This window comes from Leucopleurus acutus (assembly GCF_964270905.1).
Source record: "Leucopleurus acutus genome assembly, chromosome: 3".
In the NCBI taxonomy this organism is placed as follows: Eukaryota; Metazoa; Chordata; class Mammalia; order Artiodactyla; family Delphinidae; genus Leucopleurus; species Leucopleurus acutus.
Window position 1 is genome coordinate 173,537,294 of NC_139145.1, and position 18,183 is coordinate 173,555,476.

An 18,183-nucleotide genomic window follows, 5' to 3' on the forward strand; every position below is an offset into this window, starting at 1 on the left:
TAAACAAGTAGGACCTAATTAAACTTAAAAGCTTTTGCACAGTGAACGATATCGTCCACAAAATGAAAATACAACCTATTTAATGGGAGTAAATATTTGCAAATGATATGACTGACAAGGGTTAATATCCAAAATTTATAAAAAGCTCATAACTCAATATCAGAAAGCAAAAAACAAAACAAAACCAAAAAATGACCTGATTTAAAAAACGGGCAGAAAACCTGAATAGACGTTTTTTGAAGAAGACATATAGAATGCCAACAGGCACATGAAAACAAGCTCAACATCACTAACAATCAGATATGCAAATCAAAACCACAGTGAGGTATCACCTCACACCTGTCAGAATGGCCATCGCCAAAAAGGCCACAAATTAAAAAAAAAAAAAAAAAACACAAATAACAAATTTTGGCAAGGATGTGGAGAAAAGGTAACACTCTTGCACTGTTGATGGGAGTGTAAATTGGTGCAACCTCTATGGAGGACAGTATGTAGGTTACTCAAAAAACTAAAAATAGAACTACCATATGACCCAGTAATTTCACTTCTGGGTATATATACAAAGAAAATGAAAACACTAATTTGAAAAGATACATGAACCCTAATGTTCCTAAGCATTATTTACAATAGCCAAGATACAGAAGCAACCTAACTGTTGGTCAACAGATGAATGAATAAAGAAGATGTGGTATATATATGTATTAATATATATGTATATATATATAGTAGAATATATGACATTTATATAAAAAAATTAAATATTGCCAGTTGCAACAACAGGGATGGACCACAAGTGTATTATGCTTATTAAAATAAGTCAGACAGAGAAAGACAAATACTCTATGTTGTCACTTATAAGTGGAATCTATAAAATAAAAGGAATGAATACAACAAAACAAACAGACGCAGAAGTAGAGAGCAAACTAGTGGTTACCAGTAGGAAAAGGGAAGTGGGGAGGGACAAGTTAGGGGTATGGGATTAAGAGATACAAACTATTAGGTATAAAATCATTAAACAACAAGGAAATATTGTACAGCAAAGGGAAATATAGCCATTATTTTGTAATAACTTTAAATGGAGTATAATCTATAAAAATACTGAATCTCTATGTTGTACACCTAAAATTAATATAATATTAAAACTAATATAATATTGTTAATCAACTATACTTCAACTTAAAAAAAGAGATTTGGTTCTGATTTCATTTATCATAATATATTATGAGGGATTTCCCTGCTGGTGCAGTGGTTAAGACGACACGCTCCCAATGCAGGGGGTCCAGGTTCAGTCCTTCGTCAAGGAAATAGATCCTGCGTGCCAAAGCTGAAAGATCCCACACACGGCAAGGAAGATCCTGCACGCGGCGACGGAGTTCCCATGTGCCGCAAGGAAGACCCGCACAGCCAAATAAATAGATAAACAAATAAATAATTTGAAAAATGACATACAAAAAATATTATGAAATAATGCAAGAATCTGTTGTATGATGCATTCATTCATTCATTGGACAAAATTTTTTTTATTATTTTTTATTTATTTTTATTTTTTGCGGTACGCGGGCCTCTCACTGTTGTGGCCTCTTCCGTCGCGGAGCACAGGCTCCGGATGCGCAGGCTCAGCGGCCATGGCTCACAGGCCCAGCCGCTCCGCGGCATGTGGGATCTTCCCGGACCAGGGCACGAAACCGCGTCCCCTGCATCGGCAGGCAGACTCTCAACCACTGCGCCACCAGGGAAGCCCTGGACAAATATTTTTGATGCCCCGAATGAGTGAACTGCCATTCAAGCACTGGGCAGTGGTAGAGGGCACAGATGGACAGGATGGCAAAGCTACTGCCCTTGTGAATATTACCTCCATACATGATGCTTTAGCCAGGATGCAGCTCTCATAACCCTGGGAAGAATTCCTCTCCTCACCCAAAATTCTGCTTGTGTATACATCTTTGCACGACTGTTGAATTTTCTTAAGTTAAATTCATAGAAGCAAGCAGTTCGGACCTTGTGGACTCCAGGCCCACTAGGAAGGATGGGAAGGAAGACTGTGTGGTCCATAGGTCTGGATTTTAGGTCTGGAGCCCATAGATTTTGTCTGACCCTGGAAGGATCTTGCCCCCCCCCCCACACCCATTCAGCTCCTGTGATCAGTGGCCAGATGAAAGATGTCCCTCCTTTGCTGGAAGAAGAGCTCACATCACTGGGAGTATTTGCCCTTGTACCCCCTCTGTCAGTGTCGTATACAGGCATTCACTGGATCAATCTCTTCCCCACTCAGAACGAATCCATAACTCTGCAAGCATGGTTCCCAGCCAAATCTATCTAGACCCTCCCATATTAAAACATATTAAAAGCAGCAAGGGAAAAACAACAAATAACACACAAGGGAATCCCCATAAGGTTAACAGCTGATCTTTCAGCAGAAACTCTGCAAGCCAGAAGGGAGTGGCAGGACTTATTTAAAGTGATGAAGGAGAAAAACCTACAACCAAGATTGCCCTCACCCCCTTGGGCCTTGCTATGGGCTGAATTGTGTCCCTGTAAAATTCATGTTGAAAGCCTAATCCCCAGTGGCTGTATTTGGAGACAGGACCTCTAAGGATGTAATTAAGGTTAAATGAAGTCATAAGGATGGGGCTAGAATAGGATTAGTGTCTATAAGAAGAGACACCAGAGGATGGGCTCTCTCTCTCTCTCTCTCTCTCTCTCTCTCTCTTCGTACACATACACTGAGGAAAGGTAGTGTGAGCACACAGAGAGAAGGCAGGCCACGAAGAGGGCTCTCAACAGAACCCGAACTGGCCAGAACCTTGACCGTGGACGTCCAGCCTCCAGGACTGTGAGGAATAAATGTCTGTTGTTTAAGCCCCCCAGCCTGTGGCATTTTGTCATAGTAGCCCATGCTGACTGTGGAAGAGCTACGTGGACCCAAGACTGAAAAATGGCCAAGGCTGAGGGTAACCCCACAGTGGGCAGGACACACAGAAAAGAAGCAAGGGGAGTCTGCCCCAGATTGTCTGGGGACCCAACAGTCGACCCTCCAGCAGGCTCAAAGGCAGATTCTGGGAGACAGTCAGTGACCTGGCAGGTGATGATTTTGGAGACAGACAGTTGTCTAGAATTAGGTGGTGACGCGCCATCTCTGGGTTGGGAGGAGAGGCACGGGCTGTCCCCCTCCACCAACGCAAGCAGGCACCAGCCCGGGGCCGGGACCAGGAGAGGCCAGCCTGGTGTCCAGGGCACAAGGTAGAGGAATGCCCTGTGTGACCGGAGATGGAGCAGCCCCTTAAATGTGCGGCCAGGGCCTCGCACGCCTCCTCTCCACCTGGCTGATGCAAACTTTCGGAGCTGATGCTTGAGAGTCGATCGAATCAGTACATGACTGATCGATAGCAACTTTGAGAGGCTGCAGATATCGCAGGGAAGGACTCACTTCGCTCACATCTCCTTCGCCTTGGTCGCAGCCCTGCTGCTGCGGCTCAGAGGGTTGGGTGGCCACCCTGTGAGGTGGAGAGGAAGCCCAAGAGGTGATGTGTCAAGTGGAAGGGAGGGCGGTGAGGGGCTGGCTTCTCGGCCGGACAAGCTCGTGCCTGAAGCATCCTCCCTCCACACCCGCCTGGCTACGGAGTTGCTTCTACATGGAGGGTACATCCTCCTCCTCTCACTTGACAGGTGCCCGGTGGTCGCCACAAACCCAAGAAAGGCATCCGAGGCTCCCAGAAACATACAGGGTCCCCTCTGACAAGCCTGACCGTCGGGACCTTGTGCCCTTGAAACATAAATATATTTATTTACTTTCCGATTCAGAGAAGAGAGAGCTCAGAGGGGTGAGGCCTCATATCCACCAGTACTCCGGCCTCGAGCCAGCTGCCTGGCACTCAGTTCTCATGCCACATGGCTGGCAGGCCCTCAGGTGGCCACTGGCCAGATGGCCGGACAGAGGATGGGCCTGCAGCCCTGGGGACAGTGGTGCTCAGTTGCATAGGGAGGAAGAGAAGGCCAGATGATCTGCGGTTCTCCCAAGCCCTCACGCTGAGGCCCAGACCCTTCGATGAGACCGCCCGGTGCTTGGCTGCCCGCGGGGCTCAGGAGTGGGGAGCTTCTGCAGGGTGGCCAGTGTGTGATGACAAGTCTTTTCTGCTCACTTGAAAACCCCAAATCAGAACACAGTTAGGAAATTGCCCACTGGGGTTGGGTTGTGGTCCAAGTCAAGGAGGAGGATGTGTTTATGAATTCCATAATTCGTTTCTTGTTTCCCCAGCACACCTAAGGGTGCTGGACAAAGGCGCACAATCGGTGAGCATTACGTTCAAGAATTAACAGAACCTCAGTGCGGGGTCAGGCAAGCGCTAGGGTAACGAGCGTCCGGGACGGGGCGCACGGCCGCTCTGGGTTCAAATTCCGCTGGGCCGCGCATCGGCTGCCTGACCTCAAGAATGCTTCTCCGAGCCTCTACTTTCTCATCTGAAAATGGGGGTTATTACAATCATTTCATCCAGGCTTGCCTTGAGGCTCACATAAGAGGAAATAAACGTATAAAAATGCCTGTGACAGCATCCAGCTGTAGCTGGAATTTGATGATTAACCACACTCCGTCCCTCCACTCCCCTTCCCTCTGCTTCTGGGAGCAGAGTACATAGTGGTTAAGAATAAAGCCTTTTTCATCGGGGGGCCTTAATTTTAGGTCTCGTCTGTTGAGTCTGTGGGTCCTGGATCTGCATTGGCCTCTTTGACCCTTTGTTTCCCATCTTTAAATACTTGGTAATAACATCCAAGTTCTTTTATTAGTGTGAGAATTAAATGAGATGGTATATATAAAAAGCTTAGCATTTGAGAAATGGCAGCTACTGGTATCTTTCCTTAGAAGGAACTTTCATCAAAAAAGGGTATTGAGAAACGTGGAATTTCTCTATTCAGAATGCGTAGAGCACGTAGAATATACCCCCTAATTCTAACACTACAAGAATTCGTGGACACAGTGAGAAATTCTGGTTAGGAATGCACTATATAGGGTTGTAACGTCCACCACAAATAGCTCGTAAGGGCCAATGAGGTACCTGGTCTCTGCAAAGACCGTCAATGACGCTCAGTTAGACTTCTTTCTTCTTGCCTAAAGTAATAGGCTCCAAAGACAAGTTTTTTTTGTTTGTTTGTTTTTGTTTTTTTTGCGGTACGTGGGCCTCTCACTGTTGTGGCCTCTCCCGTTGCGGAGCACAGGCTCCGGACGCGCAGGCTCAGCGGCCATGGCTCACGGGCCCAGCCGCTCCGCGGCATGTGGGATCCTCCCAGACCGCGGCACGACCCTGTGTCCCCCGCATCGACAGGCGGACTCTCAACCACTGCGCCACCAGGGAAGCTCCTAAAGACAAGTTTTAAGCTAAGACAAGACCTATACATAAATGCTTTTCCAAGATCATTACAAGTTGTTTACAATTTCCTAATGATTTTTCAAATAATTCTAACCTCAAATTAAGTATATATCCACCAACTTGGTAGGAAGCACATTTCACCATAAACTGGCCTCATACAGATAAGAAAACTGTAGAGAACGAAGATGAGTATAACACTTGGCTTCATTCCACAGAGCATTTCCTCCCCAGTGAACATGGCAAAAGTCTGACTCTTGCTTGATCCGGGGTGAGCCACGCCCAGCACAATTCATCTGATCAAATGCTAATTATTTTCCTATTGAAGTGGTGCTTCCTGAAGATATTGTGTTATTGAAAATATGTAGCAGCAGGCCAACAGGACCAAGAAAGGAATATCCGGCTTTAATCCTGTCCTGATTGGCAGCCCCCAAAAGCTCTAAATAATTTAACAAAGACTAAACTTCTAACAGCGCAGGAGTGACATGCACAGAAGCCACCTTCAAACACGGGATGCTCCTCACACAATGAACGGAGCCCTTCTCGGGCACACTGCCTCCCTCTCCATCTCCTTTCTCCTTGGAAACCACAGTCCTCCTGGCTTCATGGCCTCCCTTGCTCGTAGTTTGTTTTATAATTTAAAACATTAAGGTTGAAAGGAAACTTGGGGGAAGGAGGGCCAGAGTCCCAGGCAGCTCCAGTCATCTCTCACCTGGGAAGGTGGCTGTGTAGGCAGCGATGCCCTAGCGAGCTCCTGGCCGTTTGTTAGGGGCGAGCGGGCCTCTGGCCGCTGGCCTGGAAACCCACTCGTGTGCTCATTCACATGGCAAAAATGCTTGTTCCAGGAACGTGGGATCCATCGGGGGACAGGATGGGCTAGAATCCCTGACCCCTCTCTTCTAGGAAGGAAGAGGTCATGCCATAAAAAGTAAACGTACAAATAAGCAAATCATCTCTATGTGCCGTGAAAAAGTATAAAAGAAACAGAGACGGTGGGGGTCAGAGGAACAAGCTGGGTGGGAGGAGGGTCGTCGGGCAGACTTCCTGGAGAAGGTGGCATTTGGGGAAGGCCCTGAGGGAGGGAGGGAGGGATGAGACCTGCAGAGAGGTGGGGGAGGACCAGCCAGCACAAACACACCAGGTGGAGTTGCTGGGTGTGCCCAAAGCTCCAAGGGGCAGAAACAGGGAAACGCTGCTGGTTTGACTCAAAAAGTGAACCAACTAAACCAGCAATTAGGAAAGTGAGACAAACAGCATATTGCAGACAGGGAGGAATGTCAAGAAAGGCAGGTGTTGAATGGACCGGAGAGAGGCATTTGCAGGTTCAGGGTGGAAGGCACCGCGCATCTCCCCCAGCGCCCCACCCCTACGTCCCCAGGGAGCTGCTCATGAGCTTCGGGCTGTGGCTCTGGGCAGCCTTGTTGGGATTCCATTTGTCCTCTCTGCATGAAGGTCCAGAGTCACACTGAACAAGTGAGTATTTCGAAAAGCAGAGATGGGAGAAGTATTCAAACTCCTTTGCTGATCACTGATTCCCCAAGTTCCAGGTAGAGTCTGTTCATAAATCCCAAATCCACGTCAACTCATCTTTAGGAATCTACTGAGAGTATCCCAAATGGTCACGGAATGGTGAGCATCAAAACTGTGACCCTAGATGAAAAGTGGTAAATCGCACAACTGACCTTTATGAATATATGGCCTCTATGTCAACTCGAGGACCGTGAAGTTGCATAGTATGTACAAAAAATGTGAAAGGCGAAGGTGCAGAGCAATGCATAGTCAATCACTACCTGTGTAAACACATCTGTACAGACTCGTACATAAAACACAAATCCCCTGGAAGATGTACAAAACCAAGTAGCCTTGGTTGTTGGACAAGGAATCATGTCTAGTCTGTGGGAGTAGAGGAGGAATTTTTTTCCTCCATGTGCCCTTTTACTTATTTTTTTAAATTTCAAACTATAATATTGCATTATGTATTCATAAAAGTCAATTGAGTATTTTGAGGACAGTAAAATTTATTTTACTGGGAGATTAAAACTGTTGCATTTGTTTGTGAAGAGATGACCAATAATGAATAATTATTTTCTCAGCGACTCAGCTCTGTGGCTGCATCTCACCCCTGTGGCTTTCCAACAGCGAAAGCCCCCTGCGTCGAACAAGCTCAGAGAGGTGACCAAACAAGGAATCTTACTGCCATGGATATATCATCATAAAAGAAAGATTCCAAAGCTACTTCCTCAAAAATGTAATGAGTATGTTCTCACAAGGATATCTAAACTAATTCAAGTTCACATCTGCATACTCTTAAGAAAAGTTGGTCTTTAGATGCTATGACCCAAAGGCTCTGGAATAAGTGGATCGTTTCTTGACAAGCATGTCCTCCAGACCAGGAAGCGTCCACAGAAAAGACGCTCTTGGAAACCCATGCATCTTTCCCATCACAATACGTTTTTAATTTTGTGTCAATTGTAATTAAAAATGTAAGGATCTGTAAGAGCTCTGTGTATGGATGAATTGGCCCTGGTTGTGGTCTGCTAATAAGAAAAAGAGAATTGGAATTTATTAACCAGTGATTCTTTTGTACAAGCAAGGTCCATTCGACACCATGGTGACCGAAAGGACATTTCTCTACAGTTCAAGGGAGAGGAGGGTGATGAGGGGTTTTGTCACCACATAACACAGAGTATGTTTAACGCAAAAGAAACAGAGCCCTAGAAGCCCAAACAGCATTCACACGGAGAACAACAACTTAATTTATACCAAACGACACGCTGATGTTGTTAATTTAAGTATTACTGATTGTAAAGCTTTACTTGCATGTAATTTTCAATTTTATGTGTATAATGGCAAGTGTAAAGGGTTTATACTAGCTTTATATGTGTACATATTCCAGTAATAGAAATTAAAATAATTTATGTCAACACTAGGGATTGTTGAGAACATGTATACCCTTTTCAGAGAGCCCATGTAGCACTCATGTTGGAGAAACACTACTCGGTGAAGAACCCTATAAACTAAAACAAAAACAAAAACAAAAACAAAACAGATTCCTTTGTGAACACTAAGGCCTCCTGCAAGAAGAAATCAGAATAGGGAGGGTGGGAGGGAGACCCAAAAGGGAGGAGATATGGGGATCTATGTATATGTATAGCTGATTCACTTTGTTATAAAGCAGACGCTAACACACCATTGTAAAGCAATTATACTCCAATAAAGATGTTAAAAAAAAGAAGAAGAAGAAGAGAGCAGAGCCAAGCCACCCTGTAAAGGGACGGTCTCGACTGCATTGGTGCCTATGCTCAGATGTTAGGCATTACATTGAGAATGCACATACTTCCTTCCTCCACTCACCTGTCCAGATACTAGCGTCTGTGGGGCTGTGGATGCACTAGAAAGGCTCCACTTGTCTGATCTAAAGCACAGCCATGCTATTATACAATAATTCCTGACCGTTCTGTTTCTTCCCTAACTTGTCCCGGTAGATAAATAATCTTAGGACAATGCATTCAGCTGCAGGTAACAAAACCCTACCAAGAGCAACTTCAACGGAGTGAGGCTTAACTTGCCCTGTGTAACGGAATTCTGCAGGCAGGTGGCCTGGAAGCTGGAGGGTGCCGGGTCCACATCTCTGCAAATCTCTCGTCCTCTGTCTCATTCCTGGAAGTTACCACCCCTCCTGGTCTCAAGACAGCAGGGGCACCTCCAGGGCACAAGTCTGCTCTGTAGACTGGGATAAGGGGCTTCCAGGGTGGAGACTGTTTCTGTTCCCAGATGCAGGACGCGTGCAGACCAGTCAATATCCATACCCTGACCCCTCGGCCCGCCCGGCCCAGATCACGGGAGCTGTGCCAGTGAACAGAGCAGGCTGGATGGGAGGAGATGGCAGCCCTGCCACAAATGAGCCTTTCATTTTCACTTTTAAAAACAGTGTCACACTGGCTGATAATTATAAGAAACCTAAGAATTGTAGCAAAGTCCAAAATTTATGAAAACAAACTAAAGCTTTATAAAAATGTGCTTGGAATATCAGCCTGTTAGATGTAATAACAAAAACACTCGTTTGGTGTATCCAATATTGTTTGGACAAGATTCAATTCTATTTTTAGGAGATTTCAATTTCCTTTCCCATAAACTCTCTGAAATACAGTATGTGTCATATTTATAGTGACCCTTTAGAAGAGTGTTACACTTTTGGACCCTTTAATAAGTCTAAATGAGATGGTCTCCCCCTCACCTCGCTGAGCAAATAAATAGATGGCCGTGACAGTCATTGGAATTAGGCCTGTGTCCCTTTCCCTCCCAGGCTACCCCATCTTAAAACTTCCCGTTCCTATAGCGAGAGCTCTCTGAAGACAGTTCTAGGCAATAAAGACAATATTTAGGGCCATCTGGTGATTCCATTCAATTTATTTCTTTGACAAGACTTATAAATAAGAAAGCATCATTTCCAGAAGCAATCATGAAATTTACTAGGCAAACCGCACGCTGCAGCCCCCTCTGCAACCTTTCCCTTCTCGTACACATGTGCGGCCTCTTACAATGTGAGCCTTTTACAGCACTTTACATTTCCAAAGCACTCTGCAAAATTAACCAATTTATTCTCGGAGAGCGGTGGATGCTGGTACACACGGTGCGATGGAGTAAACCGGCAGGGCTGTTCCGCATCTGAAGAAAGTTATCCCAGACTCGCACACCCCACAGATAATGTACTGCACCCCCAGTTCACAACAGGTGACCCCTGGAGAAAAGACTCCCCACACTCTCTGTAAGGAGCCCAGTATCCCTACTTCTTTGTGCTGATGGAAACAGCTAGGCCACTGCCAGGTCCCCAGGGCAGCCCAAGGCCACCCTCCCAAGTAGCACCCGTCCCCCAGTAAGCCCCAGAAACCCAAATGGCTAGCGGGAACTGCCGTCCCCATTCCTCCCAGTGACTCCCAGTCACCAAGTGACGATTCAGGCTGAGTTTCACGGGGCTCCTTTTGCTTTTCTAAATGAGCCCCCCGATGAGTAAGATCTGCATTGGTATAAACTTATCCCAAGGACCCTGAAATCACTCAAAACGTGTTGAGTGTCAGTCCTTTGGGTCTTTTCCCAGGGACTGTGATAATGAGGAATGAAAGTTAGAAAGTGCCTTGCCCTACAGAACTGTGAGTCAACTAAACTTCAGTAAAAAGTGGGGACTTTTTTAAGGAAGAGAATACAAAATTACCAATAGAAATAGGCACAAAACTGGATTTTTATTTGGAACGAGAACATGAAATTACAAATTTGAAAAGTTTCATGAAGACCACATACACCACAAAATGCAAAATGATTACATATCTTACTAATCAGAGGCCAGACACACTTTTATAACTGTTTTCCCCATTTTTATTGCTTCTTATGACAATGATTTACTAACATCGTCTTTCTACAGAGAGGAGAGATCAATGATGTGGCGTAGCTGATTGAAATCTGGTTTTTAGCTCTACTTTTCCGAATGCAGGACCACGTCCATCACACGTAGGTGTGCTTTGCTCTTCGTGGTAACGCAATAAGTCTGTGCTCGACAAACAAATTCTGGTAAATTCCATGTTGGTCTATTTTATGTTTTTTTTTTAAAAAAAGAGAGAAAGGATCCTGCGTCTACAGTGGAACATGCTGCACAGGAAAGAACATGCCGGAAGGGCCAGAGTTCCGGCTCAGACCAACCGTGGAGGAGACCTGAATCCCCCCCATTTCCAACTCTGCAAATGGATGATAGGAAGAAGGCCCGGTATCCCACACTGCAGGCCTAGCTTCCAGCGCGGGCCCCGAGACACACCTGCTGGGAGCTGGTCCCTCCGGCCGGGGGTCTTCACGCCCTGAGCCGCGTGGGTGGCCTCGTGGGCGACAGGCACAGGCCCACTAAAGGCCGAGTCCCTATGGGAGGCCGTGTTCACGAATCACATCCGCGTTCACTGACTCCATCAGGGGAGCCCAGTTCGTGCTGCCCCAGATCCCCAAATGTCCACAGCCCCCCACCCCGGGGCAGTTTGACAGAGGGGATTTCAGCGTGGGGAGGGTCCCACCTGCAGGTGATGTCTACTGTCCTGTGAGGCACCACCAGGGCCCCAGGCCCGGCCGTGCAGGGTGCTCGCTCCGCACCCGGCCCCGGCTCCCTCCTTCTCTCTTCTCCTCGGCACTTGCACTGCCAGTTTCCTCGGTTATTCCACGTCGTCTGGATGGTTTCCCACCCCCAGAATACAAGGTGCCTCTTCTGCGGGGTCCATGCCGGGTCTCTGAGCCTAGACGGATCCTGGCACAGGGAAGACGTTTAGGAAATATTTGCTGAATAAACGGATCGCAAGCTCTCGCGTCCCTAACAATCTCTCCGCGAGTCTGTGCCTGCGCACCAGTGATGTGCGTGTACGTGCTGCGGCCGCGAGGTACCAGAACACCGCTTGGCTGTGGGTGCCGCCTGCGGGGAGGCTCCACCTTCCAGCACTTTTAGGATCACAGGGGGTCATAGAAACAGGACCTGGAGGAACCTAGGGTTAGGGCTGGAAAAGCCCTGGATGCTGGAATCCCGTGGGCCGAGGAGGTCTTGAGAGGCGCTGGGATACGGAAACCTGGAGGCCGGAGGATGTGAAGGCACATCTCGCCCCATCCCGGGGCCGATGCGGGGCTGCGCAATGCTGAGTTCCCCTGATGGCCGGTTTGCACTGGGGGTGCCCTGAGGAAACCAGGGAACCTAACAGCTTCCCCAGGCGAGATTAGGGCTGAGGGTCAGGCTGGTTGGATGCACAAGTCCCCCAGCTCCAGAGTCACAGCAGCTCCCAAATAGCAGACCTGGGAGAATTAGGACCGGCGCAGAGACGGTTGATGGAGTGACTCAGGTCTCCAGATGGGCGCCAACCCAGGGCCCTGGGAGGTGGAGCCAGGCCCCTGCTGCAGACCTGCGTTTGACAAACTGCCCGTCGCAGCTCTGTGGAAATGGCAGTGCCTCTAAGCAGGTCCAGTCTTTGGAAAGGTCTGCAGGAAAGACACACCTAATCTAACCCGGTGTTTCCCAAACTCACAGTATTTCCTTGCATTTGGGTGCTTTGAAAAAACGTTTCTGAAGTCAGGGTGCATCTGGGAAACACTGTTGGCGTGACATGTCCGATGAATTCCATAAAAACTGTTATTAAGTTAATGGTGCACATTACAGTTGTCAGCACCTTAGAATTAAGGAAACATGATATTTAATTATCCACTGTTCTACCGAATTTCCCCCTGAACACTGAATGGAGTTTAGGAAAAGCAGCTCTGTAAGGAGAGCTGAGTGACACAGAGCCGCTCGACCAAGGTGATGGGAGAGGACAGGATGAAAAGAGCACAAAGCACCGCTTGGGGGGAGCATCCTGGTCCCCCCAGGGCCCTACTCTCGCTGCCTCCGAGCCCGGTCTCTGAGGGCAGCGGCCCCTTCACGCAGGTGTATGGGTGCCGTGTCCGGTGGTCCTGCCTTTGGCTCCAAGTCACCATAGCTCAATGCCCTCAGAATGGGGACCCGGGAACCTAACTGCAGCCCAGCACCAGGGATCCCAGCCCCATCCTGTCCTTGGTCCTGCTTGGCGAGGTTCCTGGGAGATTTGCCCCAGTTCTACAAAGGCCCATCCTGGTACTTCATAGGTGAACAAGTCCTGGCTGGACCTGTCACCCAAACCTCCTGCCCCGCCTGCCGTGAAGCTTAAGGGACCCCAGGTCCCCAGTGTTCTGGGAAACGTGGGAGCCACTCAACTGCTCCAGGCCGGACCCCAGGGTCCAATCTCATGGGGGACACACATCTTAGTGCTGGACACACACGGGCTCTCTCCTCACGACACCAAGGGGAACTTTGGGATTCATTTGGAACCTAGAATAGGGTCTGCATTGAAGCTCAGAGCTCCCACCGTGCAGGGGGTGGGGACCCCCGGGACCCACAGGCGGAGCCAAGACAGCAGAGAAAATGCAAAGAACAAAGAACAGTGTGGACGTGGTCTAAATTCTAAACCGTGGGATCCGCACATTTCACTTCAGAATTGATTTCACTTACTTAAATCTGCTTGAATTAACAACAAAAGTAAGAGCCTGAATTTTGAGACCACAAAAGGATTCCTCCAACAGCCTCGTGCTGTTGCAAAAGGGGGCCAACCAAGAGCAGAACTCCCTTCGGGCTTTCTGTCTTAAGAGAGAAAGTTTCCTCCAACTTGTTGATTTGGAAACATTTCAAACCTATGAGAAAACAGCACAATGAACATCCATATACTTTTCACCTGGATTTACGGGTTTATGGGCTGCCAGTGTGGAGTCACGTTTGCTTCTTTCCTGTTTCCCTCTCTGTTGGTTTCTCCCTCTTTCTGTCGCTGTCACGCACACACACACATGCACACACACATACACACACACGCGCACGCGCACTCTCTTTACCTGAACCACGGGAAAGTAAATTGTAGACGTCATGATGGGGGGGGCGGAGGATGAGACAGAAAGACTCCAGTAGCCGCAGGCTGATGACTAATAGAACGTTCTGCGTTTAGCATTGCCCTGGACCTTTGGACTTGAACACCTAGGAGCGCTAGTCTTTGAAATCCCTATGAGAACAAGAGGACATGAATTGTCCTTTCAGAATTCCTGTGGTTAAGACAGTGAATATTTTTATTTCATTTTCACTTTTATACATGTTTTATGTGTATCCATTCTTTCAATCCACTTATTCATCCAATATTACTTGAATGCCTGTCCTGTAGCAGATGTATCCCACTCAGGACCCTACACCTACCTCTCAGAACCCTTTCTTTTTTTTTCTACCCCTAAATCCTTTATCAAAAAAGCTTCCTAAACTACAGTACGCCAATACCATTGTCACCCCCAAGATGTTAACATGGATTTAAAGGGTTATTTAGTACACAGTTCATATTCAAAGGGCCTCAGTTGTTCCCTAAATGCCATTTAGAGCTTTCTGTTTTTCAGTTCCATCCAGGACCCAACCAAGACCCAAGATAGAATTGCTAGCTCTGTGTCTTTATTTCCCTCACTCCCCAGCTCCCTCTTATTTGTTGTTTTGTCTTTCCTGGTCTTGACTTTATGGAAGGACGTTTCACAGTCTGATTTGTCCTTTTGTTTCCTCATGATTAGACTCAGGTTAATATTCTCAGCAAGCTTCACTTATGGGAAGTGCCCTGTGTGTCCCCCAGGCAGGCCACACCCTGCACTGCACAGCAGTTTACTCCTGGATCTCCTGGTGGAGGTGAGACAAAGCAGTAACTCTCCACTAGAAAAAGTTGAAGAAATGCTGCTACATCCACACAGAGGGGTCTACACAGACGGAAAAAGAACGAGGAAGGTCTCTGTGAACTGATGTAGAGTGATTTCCAGATAGGTCTTTAAGCAAACTGCAAAAAAAAAAAAAGTGGAGAAAGCGTGCTACTCTTTTTAAAAAGATAGAAAAATAAATGAATGTCTGTATAGACTTGCTTATTTTTGCAAAAAGAAGCACAAGAAAGATACCCCAGAAACTAATGAGAATGGATGACATACAAGAGACAGACCGCACGGGATGGGAAGGTAGGAATGAGACTGAGATTTAAGAATTCCTGGGCCTGGGGTTTTAACTTTTGACCTGCACAGATTTTCATAGTCAAAATAGTAAAATGCAATTTAAAAAGGATAAAAAAGTGAATTCTTACATTGATTTCACCAAGAAATAAATAAAACATGGTTCAAGGGACAGCATAACTACAAAGAAAAAATAATTCATTTGAGTCCCCTTAGAGCCGGGAGCCCTTTCTCTCAGCGGCTGCCCACACGGAGCCCCCGTGCTGCTGTAACAGCAGGCTGGGAGCAGGGCAGAGGACCCCCCGTGAGGAATGACTGCAGGTGACAGAGGCAGAAAGAGCAGGAGGCATGTGGAAGGAAGCCTCTCTCCAGTGTGTTGGCTGAGGCTCTGATGGACATTCTCATTTCTTTGTCAGGATGTTCCTCATGGGGTAACATGGCCTTTACCAGACCACACTGATCCAGTTGGGCAGGATGTGGGACTTTGTCTCAGAAAAAATACATCACCTGTGAATCCCATTAGCATCACATGTCCAGTATCTGATTGATGCTGGGGGCAGCCAGACTGGGCCCCAGTGGTTCTGCCTCCTCGAGGGTAGCAGGCAATGATGGTTCTGGTGCTGGGAGAGGACCACTTAAAGAGCTCAGGCTGCTCCAGGCTTCACTTTGGCCCCATGCTTCCACATTCTGGAACAATTGTGCAGCCACAAGGTGGCCAAAATTCCCGGGAATGCCATTTCATCTCAACAGATGTGGCTTAGAAGCATCTAAGTGGCACCTACGGAGAATGGTAATGGACTTATTTCCTGGGCTCTAAATCTTGACACAGCATTTACTATCTGGATTCAGATGAAGACCATGAAAAATGTACAAACTCAGACATCTCCATTAGACAGGCCATAAAAGGCACGTGTTGAATAGCTTTCCAATATTTTCAATGTCCTTCTCCCCAGTCTGAGAATTTAGTGACACTGTTATGACTGGTTGGGTGACGGGAGAGCTGATCACTGTTACCACTGAGTTCTCCCTGGGGTTTAATGACAAGTGAGATGCAGGCACATGACATACAAAGCCCCCTGTATTTTTATAATTATAGGTACTATCTCGCAGTGGGTTACGTGAGCATCTCGTCAGATGTGTAATGAAATGGAGAAAATGCAATTTTCAGACTCCAACACACCTGGGTGCATTTCCCAGGCTGCCACATTCTTAGCAATACCTAGACCTGGAGTGAGATGCCTGAATTTTCTGAAGCTCAGTTGTCTAATCTGTAAATGGGTTATTCTTTTATTGACCTCATCAGGGTTTGTGGAGGTTGGATGAGATGATAAAGGGGTAATGGATGTCTGCCACCTAAGAAACGTTTACAATTTAATAACTGTACAGTGTTACCTTCTATTTCCTAAGCTAGTCCCTTTTAGAAGTTAGAAAGCAAGGTAACGGAGACAAAACAGGAATAATAATTTCTAAATTACAATTTATGAAACCATAAAAATAACTTACCAGTGTCTGATTGTAAATTCGTAAAACGAATCTCAAACACTACTTGGTTCCCTGAGTCAAACTACTTCCTCCTTCTAACTTAGTCTTTTGGTTGTAGGTTTTCCCACGGTAAAAGTTAATCAATGGCATAGACTCAGTTGACCTGAATGTTTTGTTTTGGTGCAACCGAAGCCCATTTTGGAAACTCCACTTTAGGTATTTTATAGTTCTGAAATCGTGTGGCATGCCATCATTTATCTTTAGTAACATATGGATGCCTAAGTTTCATTGTTTGGAAGTGGGAAATTTTAACCTGTGGCCTCGTCATCTTAATGGGTCCACACCAAAAGTGCACTAACAGCCTTCCTCATGGACTCCTCCCTATCACACCTGGTTGAAAGGACCTCAGCATACTTTTCTGTGGTTTCCATAAGGACCAGTTTTCACATCCCATTTCCCACGTTTCCTGCCCAAAGCTTCCATCTTCGGTCATCACCACTGGCCAACACTATGAGGTTTCACTGGGGGAAAAAAAGCAGACTCTAGGTGAGAAATACTCCGAGATTACACATTTCAGGAAACCTTAAATGAAGGTGAAAGTTGTTGAAAATCAGAGACTGAGAGCTCTTGGGATGCCTGACACTGACAGATATACAGCTGAGAGTCACAGAGGGAGGCGGTGACTGGCTTTGTCACTTGGGGAGTCCTTCAGAGCGCCAATCACTGAGCACCTCCACGCTTCAGTCTTTTCAGGGCAAACATCCCCCAAATGAAAGAGCAGGAAAAAAGTGACAACTATTTCACCAGGTATGCTAGTAAAAAACTCAGAAGGGAACGTATTGGGCTAACAGTATTAGCCGTGGACGGTATTACTACGGCCTTTTCAAGGACATTTCGAATATCAAAATGCTGTGTTCTGTTGCTGCTGCAGGCCCTGGAAACGGCCATAAAGAAAGCAAAGGGCGGCAGCAAGAAACACTTACGCTATTCGTTTGCTTGCTTTCTAAAAAGAGTTGCACTTACAATTTGAAGGCCAAGGCTCCTTAAGGAGCCAGGCTGAAGTCAAAACAGGAACACAGCACACGTTGCTTTGCAGTCTGTCTCCATCCCCCAGGATTCAGGAACCGTGCTCCACAGGCTGGAGTGTACAGACAGATCTGGGAGGCAGCATGCATGAGCCTCCAATGGGGCCAGATGCGCACCTTGTTTGGGCAGCCTGCCCCCAAGGACCTCGTAGCCCAGCAGCTTTGTCGAAGGAGATTGAAGTGGCACTGGCATAGGACGGATGACCCCTGACAGTGCAGTATGCTCAGACACCCTGTCACCGTGGTGGGGACACAGTGAGGGCCACACAAATGTGTCCCTGCCACTTGCTAGCTGCTCAGCTTGGGGCAGGACCCTCCGCACCTTCTCCCTCAGGCTGCTCATCTCTAAGATGGGCTCACACCACCCACAGTGTTGCTGTCAGTAGTCAGCTCTTGTCTGTGATGGGCTGGACAAGACACCTGGAGCAGGGCCCCCTCCCCGAATGGTGGCCCCTTGCGTTGATAACTAGGGGTTTCTTGATTGTGCACCAACCTGTCATCCTGGAGAATCTCCCAGCACTTCTGGGGAATGTTCCTGTACACCCAGTCATTACTAAGATGAGGGTAGAGGGGATGGCGAGGGGAGTTTCACATGTCCACCACACACAGTGGACCCACAAGAACCAATGAGCAGAGAACCTACCATTCTTGACCCAAGAATGAAAACCATGGCAGGTTCTGGAGGCCCAGAGTCTCCAGGGAGGCTGCAACATTCA